Genomic DNA, 16,852 nt, shown 5'->3' with positions numbered 1-16,852 from the left:
CGTGGTTGTCTGTGTACGCGTATAGATCTTCAATGTGGGCGTTCATGTCCCCTACCAATAGTACTTCCCCGGTTCCTTTCAGATCACCAATGTCAAAAGTTAGGCAAGCCACCAGGTTTTTATTTTGTTCCTTACTCTCCGTACCCGTCCACAGGTACGACAATCCTAAAGACACCTCTCTACCCCTATCTTTGCCGCACAATATAGCGCCACAGATATGTGTGCTCGCCCATGTGGTCGCAAATGGCATGCACTTCCCTTGCGAACGTCGAGCTCACGCACTATATCTATAGCCTCCGATAGGGGCACAGTCAACCCCTTAGCGCTCGCCAATACCTCCTATTGGGATTGGGCCGAACACATCAAAGGCAGTGCCATCATCCTCAGCATTTTCATTAGAGCACGTGGAAAGAGTTTGCATCACCGCAAGGCGTTTCGGCGTGCGCCAGCACCGACAGCGCAAGTCAGCCAATGCAAGTTTTGCTCAAAAGTACCACAGAAATTGCTAATTATGTATGCCTTCGGCATCGTCTATTTTAATGTTGAATCCGCCATTTAAGACACTCGGAGTGTACTGTCAGATATATGCGACCACGGCCCTGTTTTTATTTCATTCGATTCGGAAGGATTGCGCCCGAATAGACGTCATATTATGCGCGTATAACACGTGACGAATGAAGTGTTGGGTGTTGGGTTGTTGAAGAAACTATTGTCAGGCAGGTATGGTCGATGGTATTGACAAAGTTTGATAAATAGGACGCGTATTTCGTATTTCTAAAACGTTAATATATATATATATATATATATATATATATATATATATATACAGAAAGAAAGGCCGGCAGTCTACAACGCCAAAGGAGGCATAGGGGAATGGTTCCCCTAACCATTCCCTTATACCTCCTTTGGCGTTGTAGACTGCCGGCATTTCTTTCTGTATTTCCTAACGAGCCTCTCATTTATACATATACATATATATATATATATATAAATATATATATATATATATATATATATATATATATATATATATATATATATATATATATATATATATTGCCACGGCGCAAACTAGCAGATGACGAACGATGTAGTTCTGAGGGATTGGTCCACAAGCAAGAACAATGCGTCCAGCGTAGAGAAAGACGACGAGGTCTCTTGTGGCTCGTTCTGAATGTTAGCGGCAGCCCAGCCTTTCTTCCTGTAAATAGTGTAAATACTTTAAATACATTCTTCTCTACCGCATCCTCGCCTCGTAACATCTTGTGGTGGGGGTGCTGGCCTTCTGCGAAGACGGAGCTGCGTAGCGGACGCCACGTCCGGCACACTTCCTTTCGCAAAGAGCACTCGGGGACAACCCTCACCATGACTGCGCCTAGCCAGGCCGCTACAGGCCAGACCATCATCCTTACCCACCCGCGTGAACCCGGTAAATTCAGCGGCACGGATGACGTCGACATAGAATACTGGATCCTTATGTACGAGCGTGTCAGTAGCCACAACCGCTGGGACCCCACATTCATGCTCGCCAACCTGGACCTCTACCTTAAAGGTACGGCCAAGGATTGGTTTGACACAAACGAGGCCCGCCTCACCAGTTGGGACGCTTGTAAAGAAGAGCTGAAGGCTCTGTTCGGACGGTCCGAGAGTCGGCAGCTGGAAGCCAAAAATGACATTGCCTCCCGCGTGCAAACCCCCACTGAATCGTACGTTAGTTACATTCAGAGCGTGCTATCCCTTTCCTACAAAGTCGACCGTCAGATGTCGGAGGAAGAAAACGTGGGCCACGTGTTGAAAGGCGTAGCCGACGATGCTTTTAACCTTCTAGTTTTCAAGAACTGCGACAAAGTTGACACCCTTATCGCCGAATGTCGTCGTTTTGAGCTCAAAAGCCGCCGAATCGCTCAAAAATTCACTCGGCTCCCTAACACGGCTGCGACCTATTCCTGCGAAGATAACCTCCAGTCGCCAGCAGGACAGCGCACTTCCACCGATATGATACCAACTCCAGATAATATTACAAGAATTGTACGTCGCGAGATTGAGGCCATTGCCCCAACTTGCTTCCCGCACGACGCCCAGAACTCCTCCGCGGTCCCTGTACCTCTCATACAGGCAGTTGTGCGCGAAGAGCTGCTGAACCTAGCAGTGCAGCCAATTTGCTCCGTGAGTCACCCACGCGCTCGTTATGGTTCACCCATCAGCCCTTCTCGGTGCGACAATATGCCGCCACGTTTCCAGAGCCGCCTCGCTGATAAATGGCGGACTCCTGATGACTGGCCGATCGGTTTCAACTGCAGGCGGGTAGGCCACGAGGCTCGATACTGCCGGAGCCGTCCATTTCCGCCCCGCTAGAACAACGACTACCAGTACCCTGACGACCCTCCTCTACGCTTCTACTCCCGCCGTCAGCCGCAGCCGAACACCGCTGATTCCGCCTGCGATCGCTGGTCTGGTCGTTCCCCATCGCCGCACCGTCGCCAGTCCCGTTCTCCTCGTCGCTTTTCCTCGCCGACCCCGCCGACCAGCTACTCGAGACCCTCCCAGGAAAACTAGAGGATGCAGCCCCCGGAGGTGACGCTGCATTTTCCGACCGACCTGAAAATCCTCTGATAACACTGCGAGCCGAAAAGAACTTGTTGGACGTGAAAATTGATGATGTCGATGTGAGTGCGCTCATTGACACCGGGGCGCAAGTATCGGTCATGGGTGCGAAGCTTCGGTGTCGTCTGCGAAAAGTTTTGACGCCAGCCACTTCGTGTCTCCGGGTCGCTGACGGAGGTACCCCAGCGGTCGCCGGTATGTGCACCGCGCGCGTCACCATCGCTGGCCATGACACAACAGTCCTGTTTGCCGTTTTAGACCACTGCACCCATGACCTTATTCTAGGCCAAGAGTTTTTGTCAGATCATTCAGCACTCATAGATTGTTCTCTCGGCCTCGTCCACCTCGACCTTCCACTGCCACCAGTCACCATCGAAGAAACCTTGCCGCATCTGTGCTGTCTCGAAGATGTTCGTTTACCACCTCAAGCATTCACTTATGTCCCGCCGTTCATCTCTTCCCCTGTACCGGACGGGGATTACGTCCTATCGCCAACCACAGCCGTTGCACTGGAGCGCAGAGTGAAGCTACCACACACAGTTGTCAGAATCAAGCAAAGCAGAGCATCTCTTCCGTTTCTCAATTTCAGCTTTTCCGTGCAATCACTGCCCAAAGGAATCACTCTTTGTGTTCTGTCCCCTTTAGGAGAGTACAACCTTTCTGTTTTAACGGCCGATCCCCCAAAACATCCCGCCGATGACTTTTCTTGTGCCCCTTCCCCGACCGAACCATACTCAACGATGTTGGCTCCCGATGTCCTCCCTGCACAGTCCGTTGAGCTCCGCCGACTGCTAGCACCCTATTGGGACATTTTTGATCTCAAAGACCACCCTTTAGGTAAAACTTCGTCGGTCCGGATTGAATTATTACAGGAAGCGCAAGCCCAATTCACAAACGCCCGTACAGAGTTTCCCGTGCTGAGAGGCGAGTAATCCAACAAGAAGTGGATAAGATGCTGACGAAGGATATCATTGAGCCTTCCTGCAGCCCATGGGCTTCACCAGTGGTGCTAGTCAAGAAAAAAACGGCACATGGCGCTTTTGCGTGGACTATCGACACCTTAATGCGGTAACGAAGAAGGACGTTTATCCCCTTCCGCGGATAGATGACGCCCTTGACTGCCTCGACGGAGCCAAGTATTTTTCATCCATCGACCTTCGGTCGGGATATTGGCAAATTGCCCTGGATGAAATGGACCGTGAGAAGACCGCTTTCATAACACCTGATGGTCTTTATCAGTTCAAGGTGATGCCCTTTGGCCTCTGCATCGCTCCAGCAACATTTGAACGCATGATGGAGTCACTTCTCCAGGGCTTTAAGTGGTCCACATGCCTCTATGTCTTGGACGATGTTATCGTTTTTTCTCCTTCGTTTACCACCCATCTCGAGCAGCTTTCTGAGATTCTGGCACTTTTCCGACGCGCGTGTCTCCAGCTAAATTCCTCAAAATGTCATTTCGGCCGTAGGCAAATAGCAATCCTGGGCACCTCGTTGACGCCAGGGGAGTTCAACCCGACCCGGATAAAGTTCGCGCAGTCCAGAACTTCCCGGCACCACGCTCAACAAAAGACGTCAGAAGCTTTCTGGGGGCTCTGTTCCTACTTCCGCCGGTTTATCAAGGACTTTGCGCACATTGCCCGACCCCTTACCTGCCTGCTGAAGAAAAACGTTCCGTTTTCGTGGGGCTCCGATCAAATGGCCGCTTTTACAACCCTAGTTTCCGTGCTCACCAATGCACCACTTCTGGCTCATTTTGATCCTCATGCGCCCACAGAAGACCGCATGGATGCCAGTGGTTACGGTATCGGGGCGGTCTTGGCGCAACGACAAGGTGGACTGGAGCGTGTTATCGCCTATGCGAGCCGCCTTCTTTCCGCCCCAAAGCGCAACTACTCAATCATTGAAAGAGAATGTCTCGCTCTTGTGTGGTCAGTGACCAAGTTCCGTCCATACCTGCGCGGCCGCCCGTTTACGGTCGTGACAGACCATCACGCGCTGTGCTGGCTCTCTTCGTTAAAGGACCCCGTAGGGCGGCTAGGTCGGTGGGCATTGCGTCTCCAGGAGTATAAATTTGATGTGAAATCAAATCTGGACGTTTGCATCAAGACGCTGATTGCCTGTCCCGCCACCCTGTCGACCCACCCGACGAGAATGAAGATGACGGTGCAGCTTTTCTGTGCACTATATCTTGCCTTCTTCGCATTAAGGAAGAGCAGCGTCATGACCCGGCACTACGATCTATTATAGACAACCTTAACTCGGCCTCACCCGACACTTCAACGGCAATGTTTCTGCTCCGTGACAACATCCTATACCGTCGCAATGTTCGTCCCGATGGTCCTGAGCTGTTGCTCGTTGTTCCCCAGCACCTACACTCCACTGTGCTGCGGCAGCTTTACGACATGCCGACTGCTGGGCAGCTCGGCATCCATCGCACTTATGATGGAGTCCGCCGTCGTTTCTTCTGGCCTGGCCTATACCGTTATGTACGCCGCTACGTAAGGGCTTGCGACCAGTGCCAACGCAGAAAGGCACCAACGTCGCTTCCAGCGGGCCAGCTCCAGCCTCCTGACATCCCGGCCGAACCTTTCTTCCGTGTCGGTCTAGACCTGCTTGGCCCCTATCACTTGTCTTCATCGGGAAGCAAGTGGATTGTTGTCGCGACCGATTAAGCCAGGCGCTACGCCATCACGCGTGAATTGCCGACCAGCTGTGCTACAGATGTAGCCGATTTTCTGCTTGGGGATATAATTCTCCAGCATGGCGCACCTCGACAGTTGCTCAGTGACCACGGACGTTTCTTCCTCTCCCAAGTAATTCACGATATTCTTCGCTCATGCTCTGCTAAGCACAACCTATCTACAGCATATCATCCCCAAACTAACGGCTTCACGGAACGCCTCAATCGAACCCTGACAGATATGCTCTCTTGCTACATTTCTGCAGACCATTGCGACTGGGACGTCATGCTGCCTTATGTGACGTTCGCTTATAATTTATCCCGGCATGATACCGCAGGATATTCACCATTCTACCTTCTATATGGCCGTGATCCTACTCTACCATTGGAAACACTCCTCCCAACGTCGGGCGACCTACCGCTACGGCGGTCGGAGTACTCCAGTGAAGCCATTGCCCGCGCTGATAATGCGCGGCAGATAGCCCGCCACCGACTTTATTCCTCGCAAGCTGTCCAGAAGACGATTTACGACCGCAAACACCGCGTGGCCCACTTCACACCAGACTCCCTTGTTCTTCTCTGGATACCTACTCGCAAAGTCGGGCTATCTTAAAAACTGCTGCCCCGCTACTGTGACCCGTATCGCGTACTACGTCAAGTGACCGATGTCACGTATGAGATCTCCACCGTTTCTCCACCCTCGTCGACTCGTGCACCTTCTACGGACATTGTCCACGTTGTCCGGCTGATGCCGTACCAACCGCCTCTCATAGATTCGCCGTAGCGCCGCGACGGCGCTTGTTCCGCCGGGGGGTAATGCCACGGCGCAAACTAGCAGACGACGAACGATGTAGTTCTGAGGGATTGGTCCACAAGCAAGAACAATGCGTCCAGCGACAGGTGCTGGTAGAGGAAGACGACGAGGTCTCTTGTGGATCGTTCTGAATGTTAGCGGCAGCCCAGCCTTTCTTCCTATAAATAGTGTAAATACTTTAAATACATTCTTCTCTACCGCATCCTCGCCTCGTAACAATATATATATATGTGTATATATATATATATATATATATATATATATATATATATATATATATATATATATATATATATATAAGAGAAGAAAAACTTCGAACAAGGTAAAAGCACGATTGTGGCCTACGTTTCAGCAAAGAGAACTTGCTTTCCTCAGGAAAGCAAGTTCTCTTTGCTGAAACGTAGGCCACAATCGTGCTTTTACCTTGTTCGAAGTTTTTCTTCTCTTGTGTTCTCTACCATCTTCAAAGTTCTATATATATATATATATATATATATATATATATATATATATATATATATATATATATATATATATATATATATATATATATATATATATATATATATATATATATATATATATATATATATAGGGTTTGGAAATATGAGGGGCTCGTTAGGAAATACAGAAAGAAATGCCGGCAGTCTACAACGCCAAAGAACGCATAGGGGAATGGTTAGACTATTTTTTACCGTTAGTGACGGTACATTATTATTATTTTTTTATTAATTACGTGAGAAAGAAAGACAGAAAAACACGCGCCCAGAGTGGGGCCCGAACCCACGCCTTTCGAGAGGCGTGGGTTCGGTCCCCACTCTGGGCGCGTGTTTTTCTGTCTTTCTTTCTCACGTAATTGATGATGAATAAACTTTATTGGAGACCAGGTGCTGATGTAATTACGTAATCACGTAATTGATAAAAAAAATAATAACAATGTACCGTCACTAACGGGAAAGAATAGTCTAACCATTCCCATATGCTTTCTTTGGCGTTGTACACTGCCGGCATTTTTTTCTGTATATATATATATATATATATATATATATATATATATATATATATATATATATATATATATATATACCAACCATTTTTTCTTGAGAAAAACAGCAGCCCGGTAAAATTAAAATAATTGCCCTGCATCAACACAACGCTCGTCCACTGAACCAAATGAAAAGATATCTCTACCACAAGATTCGCCGCATGCGTCAACCAGCAAGACTAGGTAGTTCTTAAAAAAGTAAAAGACAAACAATACACAAAAAGATGCGCTATCAAGAAATATTAGCTGCTGTCACTCACAGGCATCCTGGCGCTGATTGAAACATTACTGTACTCGTCCCTGTGTTGAAGGAAAATGCTGTTCTCGGGGTATCATTCCTAATATTATGGGTATAGCGCTGGATGGGCTCTTCACTGCGTATCTTTTTAACAATGTCACTCAGGTAGATGACATGTTGGTGGCAGATAAACCTGCGGGTAGGATACGCAAAACAATGTTTTTATTTATTTATTTAGAAAAAACCTTACAGGCTCCAGGTGGAGCATGGGGTAAGGGGGGCTACACAAATAAAATGCACTTGAGGTCATATAGCCATCACACGGGAAAATGAAAGATACACAAGAGTATAAGAACATCATCATACATTCATTAAAAAAATACCCTGAAAAATGTAAGCATTCAACAAAGAGCAAAATACAAGGAAGGGACAAACAAAGACGCAAAGGCATCGTTATCAAGCATGTTAGAAGCACAAATATAAAACAAATGTATTAGGAAAAATGCGGATTTGGTTGTTCATGGAATCTGTTATGACCAACAATGTAACCGAAGAGTTTTTCAGCAGCCAGGATAGTAACTAATAATAAGGCGTTAGCGGCTGAAGCTTGCAAATTAGGCATAATAAAAGGTAGAAATTATAATTCCTGTAGCTGGTGGAATTTTAGTTGTATAAATAGGTGCATTTACTAGTGCCATGATATATTTTGAAGCTATTCTTATTTTGAAATGACGCGACCGCCATTTACCGTCAAATTGTAAGGCCCTACCTATTATACGTTTGTTTCCCAAAAGATCAGAGAAATTATTTTTCGATAGGTAATGCACATCTTCAACAAATCTAGCATTTTTTTGATACCCAGTTTGCATGTAAAAAGAAGCAATCAACACAGACCGATTTAGTAACTTGGAAGGAGGACATTTTACAAAGCATAAATAATATCATTTGCACCTTGGGGCTATTTGTATATTTTACTAATACATTGGATAGCTTCGATCAGAGCAAATTGATGGAAATCGAGGTAAACTATTAACAGTAATCGCATCCTACTTAAGCACAAAAAAACGCTGTATATGCATAGACAACCTTTTAAATTTTATTAAAACCACTATGCTTCAAAGACGAGTTATCAGGCCGCTGCTTTTTATGCCTTTGGTAATACTGTTGCAATAGGATACAACAGTTAATTTAGTGTAAATGTCATGACAGTGACATTGAGAAAAGGCGCTTTTACGATCCAGAAGCCGGAGAAAAACAAATGAATACGACGAAGTGCTTGTCCTGGTGACGGAGAAAAAGGAGCACTAAGAACCAATGAAAACGCGGAAAGTATATTTATTATAACAACTAATGTTGTTGTTGGCGCCTAGTATAGGACACCCTCGGGCAATGTGTGGGAATTTATTACATTTCTTGAAAGCGAATTTTATTGTCTTCACCCTATGAATGTACTGGTTATCATTATTGGAGATATAAGCATTGATGTCATGTCGGAAAGCCGTTCTGGAAGGGAGTTCAGAGACATTGTCAACGCAGATGCCAGTAATAACGTGATCAACACACCAACTAGAATCACCACTAACACTTTCACATATCTTGATATATGCATAATTAACATAGATAATTAGAATGTTTCAGCAGGTGTTTTGCTAAATGATATTAGCGACCACCTACCAATTTTCTGCCTCGGGTACTTGACAATGAAAATCATTTCCCAAAAAAACGTGCTAAGTTCTAGGTACAAACTATAAAAAAGGAATCATTAGGAATTTCCTTTGCGCCATAGAACAAGTATAGTGGAGTTATGTATATGCAGAGGAGTGCCCCAAACGTGCATAAAAACTATTTTTACGAAGTTTTAGGAAGTTTATTACTGTGCTTTCTCCTTAAAGAATGCACAAGACAACCCCAAAAGGTTAGGAAGCCGTGGATAACATCGAAACTGTATAAAAAAATCAAAGAAAAAGATATGATGTTTCACAATTTCCTCCAGAAGCGTTATTCTGAACTATTCTCTGAGTTGAGAAAAGTACGGAATAAAGTAAATTGTAATTTACTCAAGGCGAAAAGCGAATACTATCAGAGCCATTTTTTTACGCACGAGGGGACCATAAGAAATTGTGGGATAGCGTTAATGACTTATTGAACAGGAAGCAACCGCATGGCTCTGTGCAAGAAATAAATAGAAATTCCCGGCATGTCACTGGGGAAGAACTCGCTGAAACAATGAATAGTCACTTTAAAAGCCTTTGAAAATACAACGGACAAATTGAAAGCACAGAATACCCTATCAAATGCAATAAACTTCAAGACTCAGTTTTTCTTTCACCAGTTACATTTGTTGAATTGATAGTATATTTGACAGCCGTGATAATGATGCAGCCGCTGGAGATGACGGAATAAAATCCCTACTATTAAAGTATACCTCCCATATCATTAGCACGATATTAACACACAAAATAAACAGGATGCCTGAGACAGGGGACTTCCCTGATGAATTAAAAATAACCAAAGTCACCCCCGTTTCCAAAGTACGCGGCTATGCCAACATAAATAATTATCGGCAATAAATGGGAAAAAAAGAAAAAGGGAGGAAGTGGAACGGAGGTGTCAAGTAGGAGTTAGGACTAACGAGGGAATCGGCGAGTTCTCCGCAGGGCAAGAACGACCAGAAGACCTCAAGGCCATGCCACATCCTCCCATTGGACTTGAATATTATCAACCACGTCCCCAGAGCTTCTGCAACGCGATTGGCCAGCGCACGATGTTCAACGCCCATTCACCACTTCTCAACGGTTTGCGCCATCACAAAGGTCAGCGCCAGTGACGATCACATCAAGTCAGTCATCGACCACCGCAGGTGAGGGTTCGGTAGTCGATGAGGGAAGGACTATTTTGAGGGAAGGACTTTTTCGTAGGACAGTTAGTCTTATGACTAGATTAGTTTATAGTTCATTATGGATTTTGCTATCTGTTTTCCCCTGAATATATTGCGTTTGTCTAAGGGGACCTGCCTCGCTTCCTCTGCAGCAGTCGAACCTAATCCTGCTCGCCAATAAGCAATCTCCGTAACAGCCATAAATGTACCGACGGGCTGGAAGAACTGCAGCCGTTGATGCAACCAAATAGAATTAAAGGATAGCCTGCGACGTTCTCCGTGACCGCGTTCTCACACGCTGAGAAGTTAGTGTTCCAACGCCACGTGTTTGGCCGCCGTATGAGGTGCACACTGTATCACGCACTATGTCGCGCACTACGTCATGAATTCATTATGACTCATAGCTCCGACATTTGCGGTGGTATGCGTTCACTTGAAACGCGTGCGTTTGCTTTTTTCGTGCGGTCTTATCGGGTTACTTGGCTTTTATACTGCCAATTCTAAGGGGACAATTTCTTCTCCGACGGGAGCGGTGATACGCGTTTCCTTTACTGCGAAGATTGTTCTTTGTAAGCTGTCTTTGCCACACTGCGTTTTTCGCGCCAGAGCACATGCCATAAAAACCCGGACCCCACGAATTCAAGCTTTGCTCAAAATGTTCCGAGCAAGCGATCATTCCGCACGTCCTCGGTGGCTTACCCAAGACCCAGAAAATAGTCACCACCGCCACCGTTCAGACACATTATTATCAGCTTTAGCAAACCCAGAGTCCCGTGAAATAAAATAATCGTAATGTTTCTCTCACGTGAAGATGCCGAAAGTGGCAGTGATACCTCATTTCGCCTGCCAATGATTGGTATACGAGAAATCGTTGTCGTGTGAGCCAACATACAGTGGGCGGAGCAGCAGCTGTGTTTTGCTCACCATTCTGCAGGTTTTTGAAAAACGGTTAGAAAAGCAAAAAAATATCGTTTTTACTCCGTCGTACCAGTCCTGTACTTCCCGGCCGCGATAAGACGTCCCGCCCTTTTACCGAAGCTGACACAAGGACGAAATTGTGATTCCCAGGCGTGGCGAAAATGGGGGAGGGCTTATCGTCACCGTCCTTGGGTTCTTTTGAGAGTAAACTTTCGTTTTTTTATCCGTTCTTCCACCATCTCTGTCGACATTACGAAACCGCCACATAAAAGCGACAAAGTTCCTTATCCGTGCTTTCACTGCAGAAGCCAGAGAACCAACGAGCGGCGTAAAATGAAGTGATGTCTTTCTCCCCAAGCTCCGTCTGCGCACGTCAACAAGGAAAACTGCGTGGGTACAGGTACGTAGCTGTTTCGCTTTATTCTAGGTGTCGTAAGACGTATCTTTTGGCGAACTTGCACTGCTGATTTTGTCTATGTCATGTTAACCTTGCGCTATGTGTAAAAAAGCCATAGGTATAATATGCCGCAATTGTAATTGCGACCAGCTTTAGAAGACGCGTCTGCTGCGAGCCTCCTGCTTGTCGCTCTGCACAGACTAGGGGATCGAAGTGGCCGAAGGTGTGCTGCTCGCGCTGCTTATTCATCAGTTAAGGCTTGCTATCAACTCGGGTTGCGTACTTAGAGATGAGCACTGTACCGATTGCTTACAAAAACTACTTATGCGTTAACAAAAGAAAGAAAGAAAGGAGCAGGCAGCCTTATTTTAATCCGATACGAATTGATCGCTCAGTCATTCTTTTTGCTCTGAACATGAACAGAACCCCTTTTAACGAGGTAGAAACAAAACTTACTGTTACGAAATAGCTGCCCGCGCAAGGTTGACGTTTGTGGAAACTTTTTTTTGCATTTTTAGTTACTCCAAACTGCGGCAAACTACAATCATGTGAGTATCAAGACAAAGTGTTCAACTCAAGGGACTGCAACTGGACCCCTGAATTATTACTGCAAATTAAAAAAATTCACAAAAAGCAGCAAAAACCAAACAAGGAGTAGCTAAAAACAAGTCATTAAAGAAGCGCCCAAGTACAATAAGGAAAAGCAAAAAAACTGAATTTAACAAAATGCAGAGCAAAAATATGTGTTGCACATTATTAGCAGACTCGTAAATTAATAATTATAAATAAAGGTTGGGGGAAAGCAGTAATAAACCGGGCACTTGCAGTATACATACCTTCTAGCTCAAAACACAGGGAACTTGGAGATTGTAATAAACAGTAAAAGAGCATTACTGATTATCAAAGCAACCCGTTCATCTACTCAACATTTTTGTAGCGTGTGTTCGAAGGAATAAAGTGATGATGATGATGATGGCTGTAGTTTCACCGAAAGAGTGTCCCAAAATGAAATAGCTGAAAAAGCGGACGTCATTTGACCGTAGTTAGTGTGGGCTATGGGTAATAAAAACTTTTTTGTTGGCCGCGAATCAGGCGGACTTGTTATTTTGTAGCAGGTGGCTCTCAATACATTGGCACATAGTACTACAGTTTGTGCTGTGTTCCTTAGGGGTGGGAGGAGTTTTGGGAATTCACGCGCTTATAAGTGAAGCCTACACAAAAAAATATTGTGAGTGAAACCAATGTAACCACACTTCTCGAGCTTCGTAAAAGAAACACACTCTGCAAGATGGATAATTTAGTCGCACGCGTATTCGCAAAACTGCTTGGTAACTGGTTCGATAAACAGCCATATCTATTTTTTGTGCCCCCTTTGTTGCTCTCCTGCGAAGTCGATTGGTGGTTGGTGGCATTATTGCACCAGAGATTGGACAGTTATTTTAACACCACAGTTTCTCTGAAGAATTTCGAATCATGCTCCGCGAAAAACAGATTTTGTGACAACTGGCGTAGCCAGCAAAATTTTAGCCAGGAAAAATAAACCATCCAGAATCATTATTTATTTATTTATTTATTTATTTATTTATTTATTTTGTCCTAAAGTGGCACGATTCAAAATGCCAAACACCGACCATTCTCCACGTTATCGCTAGTTATGTGATTCCAGTCCCAGTAATCTTAGCAGAAACCTTTGGAGAAGCCTTCGAAACAGAAGTGTTTCTAAATGTGTGGTACCTATGTACCTATTTACCTATTTTAAGTGCACCATGAAGGGCCACCACACTTCAATTTCGGTTTCTTCCAAACAAACAGGTTACTAGAACCACTAAAGTCTGTTTACTGGAATCTACTTCTTCGGGAGCACGCTGACTAGTGTGACAGTCACATTTCACTACAGTTAAACATATACATGTGGTTGGATAACCTCGAGTGATACATATGGATCATGTTCAGTTACGGCAGCCCATTCTTGAAGTACCCGCAAAGAAGCTGCGTGACCCGGACTGTGCTGCTCTACGTTTAAGAATTCTTCTGCACCCTCTCTCGTTCAAACTACAAAGTGTTTTCATCAAAAGACGTCACAAAGAGACTTCTAAAAATAAAAAAAAGATACTAAGAAACTTAGCAAATTGGGGGGGGGGGGGGGGGGCGGAGAGCTTCGGATCTGCACTAAGATTCCACTCGGGCTTCCGTACCTATGTAGGACCAAACCAAAGAACATTTGGCCACATGAAACATTTAGAAGTTGTCTCGGGACTAGAGGCGCCCACTGAGCATTATGCACAATTTTTTGACTGAAGGAATTGCGGGATATACATGCCCGCTTCGGTGTAATGACCTCGACGGTTACGAGTGCCCCATTTGTGCAGCCCAGCAGTTTGTAGCTGGGTGGTTGGAATTTCGCTCCGGAAAAACTTGGACGTTAATTTTATCCCTGTAACTTAGACACAGGTGACAGAATTTGACATTTCTATGCGCGCTGATGACGCCCAAGCGCACAGGCATAAACCCACAAAAACCTCAATGAGGATGAAGTGAAGAGTGATGGTACAGTTTATGGAACAATGATAAACGTGATAGTTTACGCCGATCTGATAGGATAGGTAAAGATGCGCGAAGTTTTAAAGCCGTGACGCTGGTATGACGTGAATAATCTGAAAAGATGAAACGAACGTTACGATTTTGGAGGGATTCAATTTTGTCAACTAAGTATGTTTTGTCAGGGTCCCAAATGGCAGATGCGTACTCAATGTTAGGTCTGGTGACAGCTGAGTATGCAAGTTTGCGGAGGTTATATGGAGCATGTTTCAGTATGTGCTTCAAAAACCCAATGAGCGATTGGCGGATGCAACAATGATGTTGATATGATCATTCCATGTCAGGTCACTGTGCAGGTTAAGTGCCAGGTACTTGTTAGTGTCTGCTAGCTCAACAGTTGTGTTATTTAAGAAATAGGAAGTTTGAATACGCGATGCGTGGTTTGTAGAGGACATAAGTTTAGTTTTAGAATTATTCAACGACATTGACCAAGTGGAACACCAAGTAGATATAGAGTCAAGGTCAGTTTGGAGGGCCAGTTGGTCAGTAAAGCAGGTTATTGTACGGTAAATAACACAGTCATCAGCAAACAGCCTGATCCTTGAAGAAACGCGATTTCGTAAGTCATTGATTAAAATTAGAAAAAGTAATAAAAATTAGAAAAAGTACTCATCAAGAAAGGTATCATCAACAGATTTGGAGGACGCTTCGGCGGGCGGGGCAACAACGCAGGTCCTGCGCACACTTACACAGGCCGTCCTGACTTCCAAGGCGTGCAACGGTGCTCCATGCTTTGCCCTTACGAAGACACGATATGACCGACTAGAGACATTACACTGCGAAAGCGTGAGAGTAAACTGGTTTAACTCGGCACACCCGCGCGGAAGAACTCTACCGCTATTCCCAGCTACCCCCACTCCGCGCTATCATAACGAAGAGGGTCGAAGGCCACAACAGGAGACGCGCCGCAACACGCGCGGGGCAGCTTGGCTAAAAATTGGCATCCGGTCAGAGCGATTCGCTGTTCCCGCAACTGCCGCCTGTTCGAGCCCCTTGGGAAGATGTCTTGGTTTGTGTGCCAAAGCCTCTATCTCGCCTACGTGGCCGTTACCATAACCACCATGAGCGCGCCGCTGTTGCGGCACGCGCAGACCTCTGAGCCGGCGCCATCTTTACAACAGCAGTCCTAAATGAAACAACATTGCGCGCTTCACTTTCGTGTATTGACAGCCAAATGCGCATTTCCCGCACAATTCAATTTCTTCGCCATCCAAGCCCATGTCAGGCCCGCCTTGCGGTAGTTATTCTCGCTGCAGAGCACATTGCGGCAAATTACGGCACCGGTGACAACCACCAGTTTACAATATTTACGGACAGCCACCAAGACCTCGATCGACTTGGCCAAACCCCACACTTCGGAACCACCTGCGACCTCATCAAGACCATGTGTCGCAGACTGCGGGACACACGCATTATAGTCGTTCGGGTAGACTGGGTCTCGGGACACGCAGGCGGAATCGGCCGCGAGACCGCTTACGCGTGCGCGAGCGAGAACTTTGAACTCCGCTCCAACCCGGCGTTGCCCATCCCATTCGCACTATACGACCCCGACCCCTCAGAAGCAAAGGCGGCAGCAAGGCACGCGTCCAAGCAGTCGTTGCGGAATTTGGTTCCATCAGACCCCGCGCGCTCTCAAGCCCGTTGGATTGCCCTGTGGCGCACAAGTGCTTCTGCACAAGGCACGGTCTGGTGGCGCGCTAACCGATGATGTGTTGGCCAAGTGGCGTGCGTATGTGCCAAAACGTCACCAGCATGCTGGCCAGGATGCGCAATCTGTGGTCGTAGTTGCCTGCACCTCTTGCTCCGCAGGAGCCACGCCCACTGTACACGACATGTTGTGGGACTGTCCCGGCCTTCAAGCGCTCCGTTTATAGTGTCTTCCGCCCGGCGTCCGGCGGCTTGTGGAGTGGACAACCCCGCTGCAACCCACGACTGCACGGCAGACGCTGCTTTCTCTGTGGGAGTTCGCCCGCTCCTCGTACGTCGACAGCTGAATGTAACCTTGAAACTCTCCCCCCCCCCCACCCTCCTTTCTTCCCCATGCTGACCGACGCGTCCACCTTCTGTAATAAAGTTTTGTGGTGTTATGTTTTGATATTTATTTATTTATTTATTTATTTTTTATATGTGTTACCCTCAGGGGCCGAGGGCGTTACAGAGGGGAGTGGGAAATACTCAATAATACAGACAAAAGCAGCAAAACAACAATAAACATTACAAATAACACCTTGTTAAGAAAACAGGTTGGTTATGGCTGAACCAAAAGCAATTTCATTGCCTATTTCAGCTACGGACCGAGGAAGGCGATTCCAACTTGCACAAGTGCAGGGGAGAAAGGAATCCTGAAACAGGATTGTGCGACACGATGGAACGTGAAATTCGTGCTGATGGTCGATCCGCGACGACATGTAAGATGGACTGGACAATAGTCTGCTTCTGTGGATGAGATTACAATGATAAATCTTGTAGAACAAGCATAAACGAAACACTTTTCGGCAATGTTCAAGAAGAGCAAAGATAGGCTTGCTTTTATAGATGTAACACTGGATGTGCGGTGATAATTGGAAAGTATAAATCGCGGTGCTTGATTCTGAACGATTTCTAACTCGGAACAGAGGGACGCCGTGTTCGGATCCCAAACAGTTGCCGCATACTCCAATTTTGGATGAACTATTGTCTT

Source organism: Haemaphysalis longicornis, unplaced genomic scaffold (genome assembly GCF_048455015.1).
Source record: "Haemaphysalis longicornis isolate Haplotype H1 unplaced genomic scaffold, Haemaphysalis longicornis Haplotype H1 scaffold_7, whole genome shotgun sequence".
Classification (NCBI taxonomy): Eukaryota; Metazoa; Arthropoda; class Arachnida; order Ixodida; family Ixodidae; genus Haemaphysalis; species Haemaphysalis longicornis.
Note: the sequence above shows the minus strand (reverse complement) of the source record.